Here is a 13,623-nt window from a genome sequence, read left to right as displayed (position 1 = left end):
GAGCGAGAGCGAAAGAGGGCGAGGGCGAGGGGGAGCGAAAGAGGGCGAGGGGGAGCGAAAGAGGGCGAGGGGGAGCGAGAGCGAAAGAGGGGGAGCGGGAGCGAAAGAGGGGGAGCGGGAGCGAAAGAGGGCGAGGGGGAGCGAAAGAGGGCGAGGGGGAGCGAAAGAGGGCGAGGGTTAGCGGGAGCAAAAGAGGGCGAGGGTTAGCGGGAGCAAAAGAGGGCGAGGGTTAGCGAAACAGGGCCGAGCAGGAGAGCAAGAAAGATAGAGCGCGGGCGAGAGCGAACAAGAGTGAGAGAGCGTGGGTGAGAGAGAGGAGCGCGAGCAAAAGAGTAAAAGATGTCAGGAATGTAAAGGTTCTGACAGGTCCACTTTCAGCAGACTACAATTGGCATTTTTTATATCACTTCACAGCAGACTGAAGTCACTGGCAGGAATAAAGCAGAGCAACTATCTCAATAAAAAGCTTCAGATTGCTTTGTAAGGGGTTCTTATACCATAAAGCAATCTGAGACTGTTCGATACAAGCGTAAAATTGCACAGACAAGACAATTTCTTGTATTATTGCACTGCATGCAGTTTTAAAACTGGAACAAGTAGAACAGAAGATTCAGCTCCTGTTAAATTGGTCAGCCCACCCATGTACATTACATTCACCTAGACATTGATGTTATTGGACTAATAATAGACAGATTAGATGTTTACACAGATGAGCACAAACAGGCGTCTAAATATGACCTGATATCAGCCTTCTGCAATCCCTCTTCAGTAAAATCTTAAACTGGGAGATGGAGAAGCAGCACAAGGACCAAGCTAACTGTAAGAGAGAAATAAGTGGCAGAAAGTTGAGCCAATCAGTGAGTTGTTTCTACCTTTGCTGTCCAATCACAGGTTGGGGGAGTGGACAGACTTGTAAATGTTGGTGAACTACAGCAAAGAAAAATTTGGTTCTGCACCCAGGACTGGTCTATGTGCAAATGTTGTGTAGTCTAAAGAATGAATGAACAAAAATATAAATAATTTGGTTGATTATATCTAAAATTAATTTTTCTATTCAACTATTATCCTGGAGTCCAGAAAATACATGAAATAAGATGAGGACTTTTAATTAGTTTTGGTAGTTTTTATTAGATAGAGAAGCCAGGATCAGTATGACAGTCTTGGAGCTGCACCCATAGGGCAGTCCTCTTGGTTCACCTTGAGAGATGACCATGCTATATGGCTATTAGCCCACAGGAGGGCAGTAAAATCACATCTCTGATACCCAGCCATAGGCTTGACCTCCCCTGGCACCCAGAAGCCTGAATCATTACCATAGTAAACCTTTTTAATTAATTTTTCTTAAGAGAAATGCAAGAAGAACTCCAAAGCAATATGCGCCTGCAAATAAAAAGCCAGCCCAGCTTCCCGGAAATTAAACTCTGCCTGCCGCAGAACCAATGCTTAGCCTTGACCTCCCTGCCAGACTTGAAACACGAGAGTCATTCCCAATGGGGTAGGCAATAAAGCTGAATTTTTCCCCCTTCTTATATCCAAGAATGAAGAAAGCCAGCACAGACAAAAATATTACATCATTACATCAGGTAATGTGAGGGGGTAAAGAAAAGGAAGAAATATATAAGAAATGATCAGCATTTTTTTTTGCATTATGGAGACTTATGATTGGTTACACAGACCTTTCAGGATGGGTTTCCATTCAGCCCCATTCCATCTTATAATTATTATTATATTAAAGTGCAACAGAGAAAGAAAAAGCAGCAAGACTTATAAAAGAAGTTGCAGCTGGCAACACAATTCTTAAAAGTGTTTCTCCAGGCACAATTACCTGCACATTGATAGCTGCTCATATTGTGCTTCAGAAGCTGCAGCAAATCATATGGAGCCAGCATCATCTAGCCCCCAGCTTGACTGTTCCTGGACTGTCGGTATTTCAAGAGTTGAGGCTGAGCATCATACATGTGGCTATTACATTTGCATGCAAATGTGGCCATTCCTCTAGACCAACATCCACTCATTAGGACATTTTGATATCTGAATAATTGTTCTGCAGCTTGCATCAGGGCTGAGGGTTCTTTAAAGAAGTACAGAGTCAGGTTGCTTTGATGTTTTCAGGTAGCTATGACTCTCTCATTAGCGATGACCCTCCTAACTGTATAGAAAAACACAGGAACCCAATGATGAGGTCACCGGGTCTACAATATACCAAATAAAAATGTAAAGGCTTTAAATTAAAAGGTAATTCGAATATAGAGGGGGAAGATGAGGGAACATGTAAGCCAGTTTCTCCACCTTGTTGACATGGGGGAACCCTGGAAATAACATTCAGGTCTTCAGGAAACCCCGGGTATAATTACTATATCCACAGCTCAACGTATATTAGTGATCAGAATGCCACTTATATTACTGGCCATTGGGAAGAACCAATTCAAACCCCAATATAGATCAATGGCATCACTTAAACTGAAGATTGCTCAAGGATCCCCTAACAACCTCTGGAGGAACCCTGGTTGAGAAACACTTATGTAAGCAGATAAAACCTAAAGCGGACCCATCACCACATTTTTTTCCATTAAAAGTGTGGCTAACGCATGTGAAGTGAGACTGTCACATATTTTTATAATTTGTTTGAACAATGTTTTATATGTAAAAGATGTTTGATACAGAAACTGGTGTTCATGGACAGGAATGGCACACATGGGAGTTAAAAATCATGTATTATTAATATCATTAAATAGTATTTATATAGTGCCAACAAAATATGCAGTACTAAACATTAAATAAGTGTTTTGAATACATATGAAGGTTTTGAAATGTGTTCTTCTGAACAAAACTATACATGATGATAGAAGAAAAACATTAACAACAAAAACTGGATGTATGAAAATAATATTTGTATATGATACAGTTGATATATTGAGAGGTTGTGAATAAAAATTAATGGTAAATGTTTAAAAAAAGTGTGAGAAGAGAAGTCATAGTACCTATAAAAAAAAAAACCCTTAAAGCATGTTGCAGAACTTTTTGGGGAATTTGATAGCCATGCCTGCGCATGGCAAGGACAAGTGATGAAAAAAGGAGCTGGAAGAAGAAAGAAGAAGATGGTTGTGCCTGCTGTCCAGTCTGGGCCAGAAAGAAGGAAGATGGGATGACTAGACCTGGTTTTCAGAGGGATCGACCGCTCTTCACCTGTAAAGAGCTGAAACTTCTCCTTTAAGCTTTAACATTGGATGCATCCAAAATGTTATGCGGAAAAACTTCTTTAGACTAAAATTAAACTTGGAATGTTCTAATCAGCCTTTCATGTACTCGCACAGATCTCTTGTTCCGTCCGTCATAACCTCTTGTGCCCTTATCCTTACCATACACGTCTGTCGGCTGTCTTAATGGACTCTGAAGAGCAGAAAATCAGTACGAATTAGCAGCCCGTGTGCTGTCACATCGGGGCACAAATCTACTCGTACTTTAATGAAGTTTGGCAGAAAGGCAGGAAAAATATGCCATAAATGATGGTGTTTTTCATTTTCTTGTGTATGACAATAAATACTAAACAATGACTGGAGGAAGATCTTCCAGGATAACATCGGCTCATGAAAATGGATGCCAAATCTGTTTATACTTCTGACCTGACGTAAGAAGACAACGCCAACTCTTCAGTACAAATTCCCCAACCATTTCTGTGGTCCTGCTAACAGCTCATAAAAAATGGGCACATGAGCAATGTATTCCAAAAACATTTTTGGTGCCCTAGCTGGGGTGGTGAAAAGGTGGAACCTAGTGTTGGGTTAATAGAATGGTATCATAGTTTTGGGGGTAGTACTAGGGAGTATAGGGGATGGAAGCTACAGTCTGGCTTTAAAGATGATCTGTCCCAGGAGGGGAATAAAGATGATCTGTCCCAGGAGGGGTATAAAGATGATCTGTCCCAGGAGGGGAAAAATATATGGAGTAGGGGTGCACAGGCCCTAGCTCTGGGCTTCAATGGAAACCTATCACGAGAGAGACAAAGTACTATGGTGTGCAGAGGCAGAACCTAGATTTAGGCTTAAATGGAAACCCATCCTATAAGAGAGGAAGTACTATGGTGTGCGGGGGTGGAGTCTAGCTTTGGGACGGAATGGAAACCTATCATGAGAGAGGAAGTACCATGATGTTCAGGCTGTGTTTGGGTGTGTGGTCATAGTCTAGTCACCGCCTCTGGGGAAGGGCAAGGATGGCGGTATGTAATCCAGAGTTCCCAGATTGCCATGAATCGATCGTGGGTATCAGAGTGAATGCTGATCAACTTCTCATAGGCCATTATGTTGTCCCATCTGGGTTCGACTTCCCCATATGACAGTTGAGAAGTTAGCCTAGTGTCCTGACGTTGACAGTAATATCCACGTCACTGACACATAAATGTTACAAAGATAAAGAACTTTGCTCTCATTTTATTTTCTAAAGTTTTATTCCAGACCCAGGCTTTAAATATTGTAATCAATCTTATCTTCAATACAGGCATAAATCAAACCAGATTTTAGTAAATGAGGCCTGGTGAGTGCAAAGCCCACTTCAGAAACCGGCAGGTATAACATTACTAAGTCTATTTATTTCATATTTGCTGCAATATTCTGGGCTCCACTCCAAACACCTTGAGAAAAAAAAAAGAAGCTTACAATAATAGAGCCCCCTGGTAATGGAGACTGGCCTCAAGAGCTTGCAGATTATTATTAGAACTCTGCATCAACAACAGCAGCACAGCCCTGCACAGCATCACCCACACTGCTTTCCTATTTATACGGTATGTACACTTACAAAGGGCTATAATATGCAACAAAAAACTAATTCTAATAGACACAGTTAATATTTTGTGCCTCCCCAGTGGATAAGTATTGTGATGCGTGCCGAAGGAGATGGTTTTAAACCATTACTATGATTATTTTGTTCTTGCATCACTGTGTTGCTGATCTTGTATAGCCTTTTTGCTGAAAGTTGCACTTGCCCCAGCACCAGCTGCAGATCATTGCTCAAAATTGACTTGCCCATGGTGAAAACCATAACTGTGTGCAATAGGCTTTAGTAAAGTGGCTTATAATCACCACTAGAAACAAGTGACAGGGTTACAGCACAAGAGAGCAATTAGGAAACAGGGACAGCATGTTGTCACCTTATACCAGGTGCATGAACAAAGACCTTGCCAGCAAGATTACAAGCAGGATTTTAAAAAAAGCTGTCAATTTAAAATGATTTAAAAAAAAAAAACTCTTGAAATTACAAAAAAATTGTAAATATTACAACATGCAATTCATTTGTTTAGTGTAGGTGCCTTAAAACCTGTATCATGGTGCAGTGACAGCCTGTTCAATAAATAGACTGTCCTAACAAATGCACAATAACAGGTCAGGTTTTTAGGCATTGGGAAGAAATCCCATTTAATAAGCCCTAATGTGGCACTCCTTAAAATATAAATAAGGGTTCTTGTATGGCAACCTAAGCAAATCTAACATGTTATGTACAGGCCTAATAAAATGAACAAAAATCGAATTTTACCTTTCTTGAATGATCCAAATCTTTCTACAGTTGCATCCCACACCCCTACCCTCCTAGACACTGCAGATCACAGTGGGACGGGTTTAGTACTGTCAATCTAGAAAGCAGTGGGTGGGAGGAGGTGTGGCCAGATGCTAACTGACAAGGTACAGGCTAGTGAATGGACAGTTACAATTCAAATAGACATGCCCCACATCACAGTCACAGCCCACATATGGGTGACAACCCAATGCAAGGTGTCAATGATGATACTCCAGTTTACATACTTCAAACACAAGCAGTTTCCACCCCCTCCCCTTATTAGTTTTTAAAAAGTATTTTTTCCATTTTTTTTTCTTTTGACAGGGTCACAGGTGAAATAATTAGTGAACTCATAGTTATTAATTAACACACCTGTACAGCTACCTGGAAGTCTAGAAAAAAATCAATCTGACAGTAAAAGTTGTCCAGGCAGATTTCTATACAATAAGGACTTATTTCCAGTCCAAAAGCAGAAAAATACTTATCATACGGTACAGCTGGATGCTTTCAAAAAAATTGACAGGTATATTTAACTTGCTTGAAGTAGATTTTGCATTCTCAAAAACTTGTATCCAAATGAAAAATGTGAAGAAAAATCTAATAGACACCATAAACTGATGTGTGAGCAGCCCAGGGTTGTAATGCATTGCTTTAAAATAGAGAACATGACTGATTTATAAAAAGTATTTAGCTTGTATCCAATTAGTTATTTGCACTGCAAGGTTGATCTAAAGGAAACTATGCTTGCAAGGTGTATGTTGAGCTTTATGCAGACTGATAATCTCCAGGTGATTATAGTTGGGAGATGTCTGCCCACCCTCACATAAATCTTAAACGAACGCCAACAGTGACTGGGATCCCTGCATGGTGCTATATACAGGGTAAATCACCAATCACAGAGAAAATCTCCAACATGCTACATCAAGAGTTTGGCATAAACCCGGGAAAAGTAACAATATTACCAACGAGACAAGATGACTACTCCAACTTTTTCTTGCTTTCTGTGGCAGGAAGGTCACTGGGAGGTGCAGCAAACAGACAGCAGAGATCGCAAACACTAAAATATTTCTAACTTTACTCAGGAGGGAAATAATTACATTCACCTTGATGCATTCTGCTGGCTCAATGAAATCAATACAGGAAAAAAAAAAATCACACAGGTAACTTGTAAAGATCAACAGGCTCCTGTGAATATTTTAACTTTAGAAATACTTGCCAATTTGTATTTAAGCTAATAATAACAATATTTGTATCTGCAATTGTTAATATTCATGTTTATATCAATAACTGCTATTGTAATTCAATACAAATCATTTCAAAAGTTGTTTTTAAATCTGCAGCTTTCAATTAAATATTATGCAGTGATCCAGCCACAAAGGTCCTTGTTCAGGCCACTTTCTGCTATAGGGAAGGGACAAGTGTCTGTAGCTTTCTCCCAAGTGTACTACATGCGTTGTCACTTGGTGTCCCTGGTGGGGACTGCCAGGCCATGCCAGCACACACTGCATAGGCACGCTCCACTGTTGTCACTTTAAGGGCAACGCTCTGGAGTTGATGCTAGAGTGAGTGCATGTAGACACAAAATGGCTGGCTCCCTAGGATGGGGGAAAAAAGGATGAAAATAGTATTTTATGAAAAAAGGCAATTGGTTATGACAGCAATAAAATAAATATCATCGAGTAAGAATTTACTGCTGAGTTCAGTCAAGTCTTACCAGACCCTTAGATTTGCATTGGGAGGATGCAGCATCAAAGTACTTTTACTGCACAGCGCAGGAACAAAGCAGGGCCTGCAAAGTTTTTAAGAAAATATGACTGCCACCATATATGTGTATCATAATTATGAACTTGGTGTATGGAAGAGTAATAATGGCTAAGTTTATAATAAACCTGACATTCCATGGAAGATGTGCATGCACTCTTTTGGGCCCTGTCCCAAACTTTTAATAGAAATACCTTAAAAATACCTAAAAAAAAAACACATCATTGCTGAAATGCAGGAATAAAATGCAGATAAAATCTCACAAAGTGCTGCAGTGCATTGCAAAAAGATGCAAGAAATCGGCCACTCTGTGTTCCACGGGACTCTTCCTTGATGGATGGTGATATCATCCTTACCTAGGCACCGGGAATCAAGGTAAGTGTAATTTTTATTTTTAATTTTAGGTAAGTTGTTCACCTGCTAAGAACAGATTTGCACAGCGGAGGGGCCCAGAGATTTTAAATGGACCTTCAGCCTTTGTGAAAAGTTCACTTTAATTTTCTAACATTCACATTGATCTAAAAGCTGTAACAAGGATATTGTTTCCCTTTAAGAAATGTTCCGCATGCTATGGCTTTGGTAACGCATTAATCTCTGCTAAAAACGATATCATAAAAACAATCTAAATGAAAACAGAGGGAGATTTGTTTCAGAGCAGCAGTTGTGCGTGCGTCAGATTTTTTCCACAGACAATAAAACGACAGGACTCAGACATCATAATGAGAAAGCGTCAGAAACACGTGAATTAACATCTCTAAAGCACATTAGCCCAGGCTGCATACAATGTTCTTATGTTTTATCTTCTGTGCTATTTACATATGGAAATTGCAGGGTTTATTCAGTGGATTAGGAAGATTAAATCCAAATTGAGGAGGGAGGGAATGTAACAATAAATTTTATACCTAAAAACTTTCTTGGTTTTTATTAAGAATTTGTTTTCTCCTGGTATAATAGCTTTTAGGATTTAAGCAGGCTTTGGTTTGTAAAGGGACTCATTTGCTCTACGACACTGTGGGTTCGAAGATGCATGTGTCTAGTTATGTGCTGTGTTTGGAAAGCCATTTATTTGAATGGCAAACCAATTATATCAAAGACATAAAGTGCATGCTGCCAGGGTGGATTGGTACTAGGCCATCTAGCGTGTGCTCAAAGGTCCAATATGATGTCATGATGATAGTAGAGGGTCACTGATGGGAACTATAATAGTTGTACCCAGAACAGCTTCAAAGGTCCAATATGATGTCATGATGATAGTAGAGGGTCACTGATGGGAACTATAATAGTTGTACCCAGAACAGCTTCAAAGGTCCAATATGATGTCATGATGATAGTAGAGGGTCACTGATGGGAACTATAATAGTTGTACCCAGAACAGCTTCAAAGGTCCAATATGATGTCATGATGATAGTAGAGGGTCACTGATGGGAACTATAATAGTTGTACCCAGAACAGCTTTATGTTAAGCACGTTTATTCATTATAATGATATTACTGCCATCATAACAGTGCTAATTGTCAACCCTACTGGCCATGGCACCCTAGGGAAATCCAGCCCTGCATGCTGCATTAAAACATTAATACAACATGTTCTATGCATTCCCTATAGGCACCCCAGGATATTTGAATTCCAACATGGCATGTTGCCTTGGGATTAACGCAAAGCACCAGCATCCATGGAAACTGCCATATACTATTTAGTAGAATGCTTTGGCAATGCATTCACACAACGAATATTAAAAGCAGCACTGAAATTGCACTTTTAAATTTGCACTTCTAGTACATAACTGCATATACCTGAGTGGGAAGCTGTAGGACGGCAGCTGCTATTCACCCGAAACTTTTCAGTGGGCCGATACATTAATACATTAATTACTATTCATCCTTTTGGCTCCTGCTAATGCTGGAGGGTGCTTTTAACAGTGCAAACTGAGCCCTGTAGTCTCTCATCTCTGGAGAATTTACATTCCAGCAGCAAATTCAAACTTTTCTTTTCAAGATTTTGTCTGATCCACAGAGGATCTCATAAGCAGCAATTAAAACACACGCGGGCTGTAAACTTAATTTTTTATTATTAATGTCAACATAAAAAAGCGATGTGTTTTTTTGCTAATTAAGCCCATTCCTTTGAAGCAGCCAGCAGCCACACAGAAAAAGCAGAGGAGATTATGCAGTTCCAATCCCCGGAGAGGATGGGCTATTGCTGACATGAAATACATTGTATACATTAACCCTTTCAATCCAGGGCAGCTTTGTAAATTGGAGTAGACTGGATTGATATTAAAGGGAAATAGGTGGAGAGTACTTGATGATTTGAAATTTCAGCCTGGGACTTAGCACTGCATAGGCCAAAGTGCTAACCTCTGGGCTACTGTGCTGCATTGGGTAAAAACTGTGGACAAACTAACAAACAAGAACTCGGTAACTCCAATAGTTTTTAGTTTTTCATTGCTTTGACAACACAGTGCAGCCATTGTGAACTATAAATAAACAGAGAAGGGCTATTCTGTGTATTGTCTGCTGTTTCCTGTGTTGTGTAACATTTTCTTTAACACTTACACAATGTGACACGCTTAGCGGGAGCTTGAAATCACGTGTATGTGTCTGTTTAGCTTTATTGTAAGCAATATCTACAGGTCAGTAACCCGTCCCATCGGATCAGCCTCAGTGTTGCTTGCGAGGTGACATGAGAGCTGAAGATGTCTAGCTGTCAACAGCACAGGTATAGGAAGCAAACCAAAATATACAAACAAATAGAATCTAAAAATACACAATAAATGTGAAAGTGGATTCCAATATATAATACTGAAACGGGATTTTTTTGTTTGTTTTTGAGGGAATTAACCTAAACTATAGGTAAGCACGCGGCTTAAAGTTCATATTTGTAACTTGACAGGTTTTGTTCAGCCAGTCAATTTTTTTTTCTGCCAGTCCTGACCTCGCTTTTCTCCACTACAGATAAAGAGATGCAGCTTGGTCAACATGGTCAACATGTGACTGAAGGGCACATGAGTAGAAGGACAGTACTGAGGTCAGCAGTCTGCTCCTCCTGTAACCATGGCACCTATTTCTCTAATGGAATTAAAATGGAACCCCAACATACAATAACAACAGGTGCCAATGGACTGTTACAAAGCCTATCTTTCCTCAATGCATGTTGGCATGGCCACCTCCAGCCTAGACGTGACTTTAAATTATGTTGAATTATTTTCAGTGAATTAACTAAGTACATTAATAGATTTTCTTTTGAGTGTGTTGTATTGCTCAAGTGTCTAATTTCAATGGATCTCTTTGTTTTATCAAGCATTGCAGTGCTCACATATATTTCCAGGAATCTCTGAAGGCAAGTCACACCTGGCACACTGGAATGGCTCCAAGGATGTGGAAGTAGGCCATAATTCAGACGTGGCTCTCCAGGAATCAGCACAATTCCTTTCCATTATCCTAAGTGCCGAACGTGATGACTCTGCAGCTTAAAGCTTCTACTTTCTGCAACAATTTCACACCAATAACCATAGATAACCCATCCGAGAGAGGTGATTTCTGGAAAATGCACTTTACTGGAGATCCTGAACAAGTAGAGCTTATTGTTATTACCATACAACAGAACTTCAACCTAAACACAAAATCAAGCCATACGATGGGTGAAGAAGAAGAAAAGCTTTTGGATCGTGGAGATGTTATCAATCTTCTATATTAGATTTTGACCCACTAAATCTATATGGGCTTGCCTGGCATACAAATGTTTTTGTGCTTTTGTTTGGAAGCATCTAAATGGAAATAGTTAAAACAGCCAGAGGTTCTGCTATTTATGCAAGGACTTATAAAAGGTCTGATCTGATAATATTGTAAGGGATTATTTTGGGGAATTTTGTAACTTGATGACTTCATTGACTTCAACCACTATACTTGGTCTTTGGGCATCTGACTATCTTCCTAACCGATTTGGCCAACATATCAGCACACATCTCCAAATTACAGAATTCAGATGTTTCAAGGGAATCTTATTCTTAATGCTACAGAATACAAATGCATTTTAGACAACTATAAACTTCCAATCTTGACACCTACAATTTGCTGTAACAGTTTGGTGATTCAGCATGACTATGACCCTGCACAAAGCCAGCTTCATGAACATATGATGTGACCAGGATAGCATAGAGCAGCCTTTCTTGATGTTGTTAACATTGGGGATCCCTTTGTATATTTTTCATGTCTTCAGGAAACTCCTTCTATAATTACTATATCCACAGATCACAGTATATTAATGTGGTGGTCAGTGAGGAAAATTCCTCTTACATTGTTGGCTGTTGGGAAGAATGTCACAGATTGCCAAAAACATCATTGGTGTCACTTACACTGACCTGGGAGGTGCAAACTGGTCATTGCTCAAGGAACCCTTAGCAACTTCTGAAGGAACCCTGGTTGGGAAACACTGGTGTGGAGGAACTTGAGTGTTCCGCACTAACCCCAACTCTACTGAACACCTTTGGTAAAGAATTGGAAAGCCATATGCAAGCCAGGCATTTATCCAACATCTGTACCTGTCCTCACAAATGTTCTTAAGGCTAAATGAGCATCAATTGCCACAGGAACACTTTAAAATCTTGCGGAAAGTGTTCCTTTGTGTGGGATGGTATAGCCATGAAGGGGGGCTAACTTCATATTCATGCCTAAAGCTTTGTAATGAAATGCCCAGCAAGCTCTTAAAGGTGTAAAGTTTTCAAACTTATGGCCATGATGTGTAGCAAAATGCTATTTGTCCAATTTGTTTTAAAAATAGCCAAACATTTTTTTGTAAATTAAACTGAAAGAAATGTGCCTTTACCTCTAACCTATACAGGCATAACATTTTGATTTTCACACCGGTGTTTGCTAGTTTCTTTAGTCATAACTGCAGCCTATGATGGAATAAATACTTTTCCTGATTGCAAACACATCAAAGATTTAAGTATTAGAGAAATATAAATTTACATCTTAGTCTGTCTCCCATAGCAAGAATAGGAAGTAAAAAAAAAATAATTGGTGATACTGAGAGATTTCAACAGCTGTTTCATCCATAAAAATGTCTTGATGTTTAATTAAAGTTTAATCAGTGGGTATGTTACAATTCTATTACAATTCCACACTTTACACCTACAAACACTGCAGTTTGAATATAAATCATATTGTTTTGTATAATTACCCAACTTGTTGGCAGCCTACCGACCTGGCCAACTTCCAGACACTAATTCATGTGTGTCTAAACCCTAAAAGATAAATGCAATACACTGCAGCTTACAGGTCCTTAGATGGGATGTCTGCATTTGTTGTCAGGACTTTTTTTATGTATTTGTTTCCTTATGATTTTTCCAGATCTCCTGTCCTAGGGTGACAATGTTCAATAACTGTACTGAAGGCCCAGGTGCCACCCAGAGGAGGGAGCTAAGAGAACGGCCAACATGACTGGGTGATAAGGCAGAGAGGCTAGGATAGGGTTGACTAGGCATGGGGGGGGTCAGAGGAAGTTTAAGGAAAAATGGGGGTGGATAAAAGTGATTATAGGTGGGATGAATAAGAAGTGGGGTTCGAAGGTGGGGGCAGCAGGTTACAAGTTTCCTGCCCTCTCTCCCCGTTTGAGCAGTAGTTTTTGGGTGGTGGTTTGAGGTGCTCAGGGGCTCCATAAGGTGATGGAGTTGGTGGGGAGCCATCTTCGGTATGGGGTTTCCTAAGTTGTGATATAGTTACAGAAAGTTTAAAAATGGATCGCAGGAGTAGTTGACGGTCATCAATATTGTTACAGAGTTGATAGGATTTTGGCTGGGAAAAACAATATGAATGACTAATCAATGGTGTTAAAATGCAGAAGGACTTCGAGGACCTGCAACCTGTTTCCTTTATACTTTATGAAGTTTTTTTTATCTTACATTATATTATATAACAAGATTTGTTAATATACAGCTGTTAGGCCATTTTGTATCATGCATGCAAGTTATCTTTTTTTTGGTTATTGGGGGGGGTACATATGGAGGGTGTTTGCCCGCGAGAAGGTCCCTAACTACCTTAGTCATGTGTCTATGGAGGAGCAGTGTTGTTACACTATGATTGGAAATCTATCAGAGCTACAAAACAATTCATTGTTACCTCACCTTCATAAAGAACAGCGAAGGTGTGTTGCAGTTCACTTAAAGAGCAAAGCAGGGTTATTAATATCATATGAAAGACTGCAGATTGAACAGGACTGCAAAGGATTTCTATCAGAGTGAACAGATATTTTGTAGCATTTATAAAACAGATATAACAACACAATGTAAATGAAGTGTAAAGCAAATGAAAAAAA

General features: G+C 39.7%; 1 protein-coding gene and 1 long non-coding RNA gene across 3 annotated transcripts in view; one reads left to right on the top strand and one right to left on the bottom strand.

Annotated features, from left to right (window-relative positions):
• LOC140337012 (uncharacterized) overlaps positions 1-12,305 on the top strand; it is a 14,267-nt gene extending 1,962 nt beyond the window's left edge. Inside the window, exon 2 of the long non-coding RNA XR_011921976.1 lies at positions 10,609-12,305. This is a non-coding gene — a long non-coding RNA (uncharacterized lncRNA). The remainder of the gene's footprint in view (positions 1-10,608) is intronic.
• The window catches only part of GRIP2 (glutamate receptor interacting protein 2), a 212,701-nt gene that overhangs the window by 65,710 nt on the left and 133,368 nt on the right, over positions 1-13,623 (bottom strand). The gene's annotated exons all lie outside the window — the stretch shown is intronic.

This window comes from Pyxicephalus adspersus, chromosome 8 (assembly GCF_032062135.1).
Source record: "Pyxicephalus adspersus chromosome 8, UCB_Pads_2.0, whole genome shotgun sequence".
Lineage (NCBI taxonomy): Eukaryota > Metazoa > Chordata > Amphibia > Anura > Pyxicephalidae > Pyxicephalus > Pyxicephalus adspersus.
Note: the sequence above shows the minus strand (reverse complement) of the source record. Positions and strands in the feature narration are given on the sequence as shown.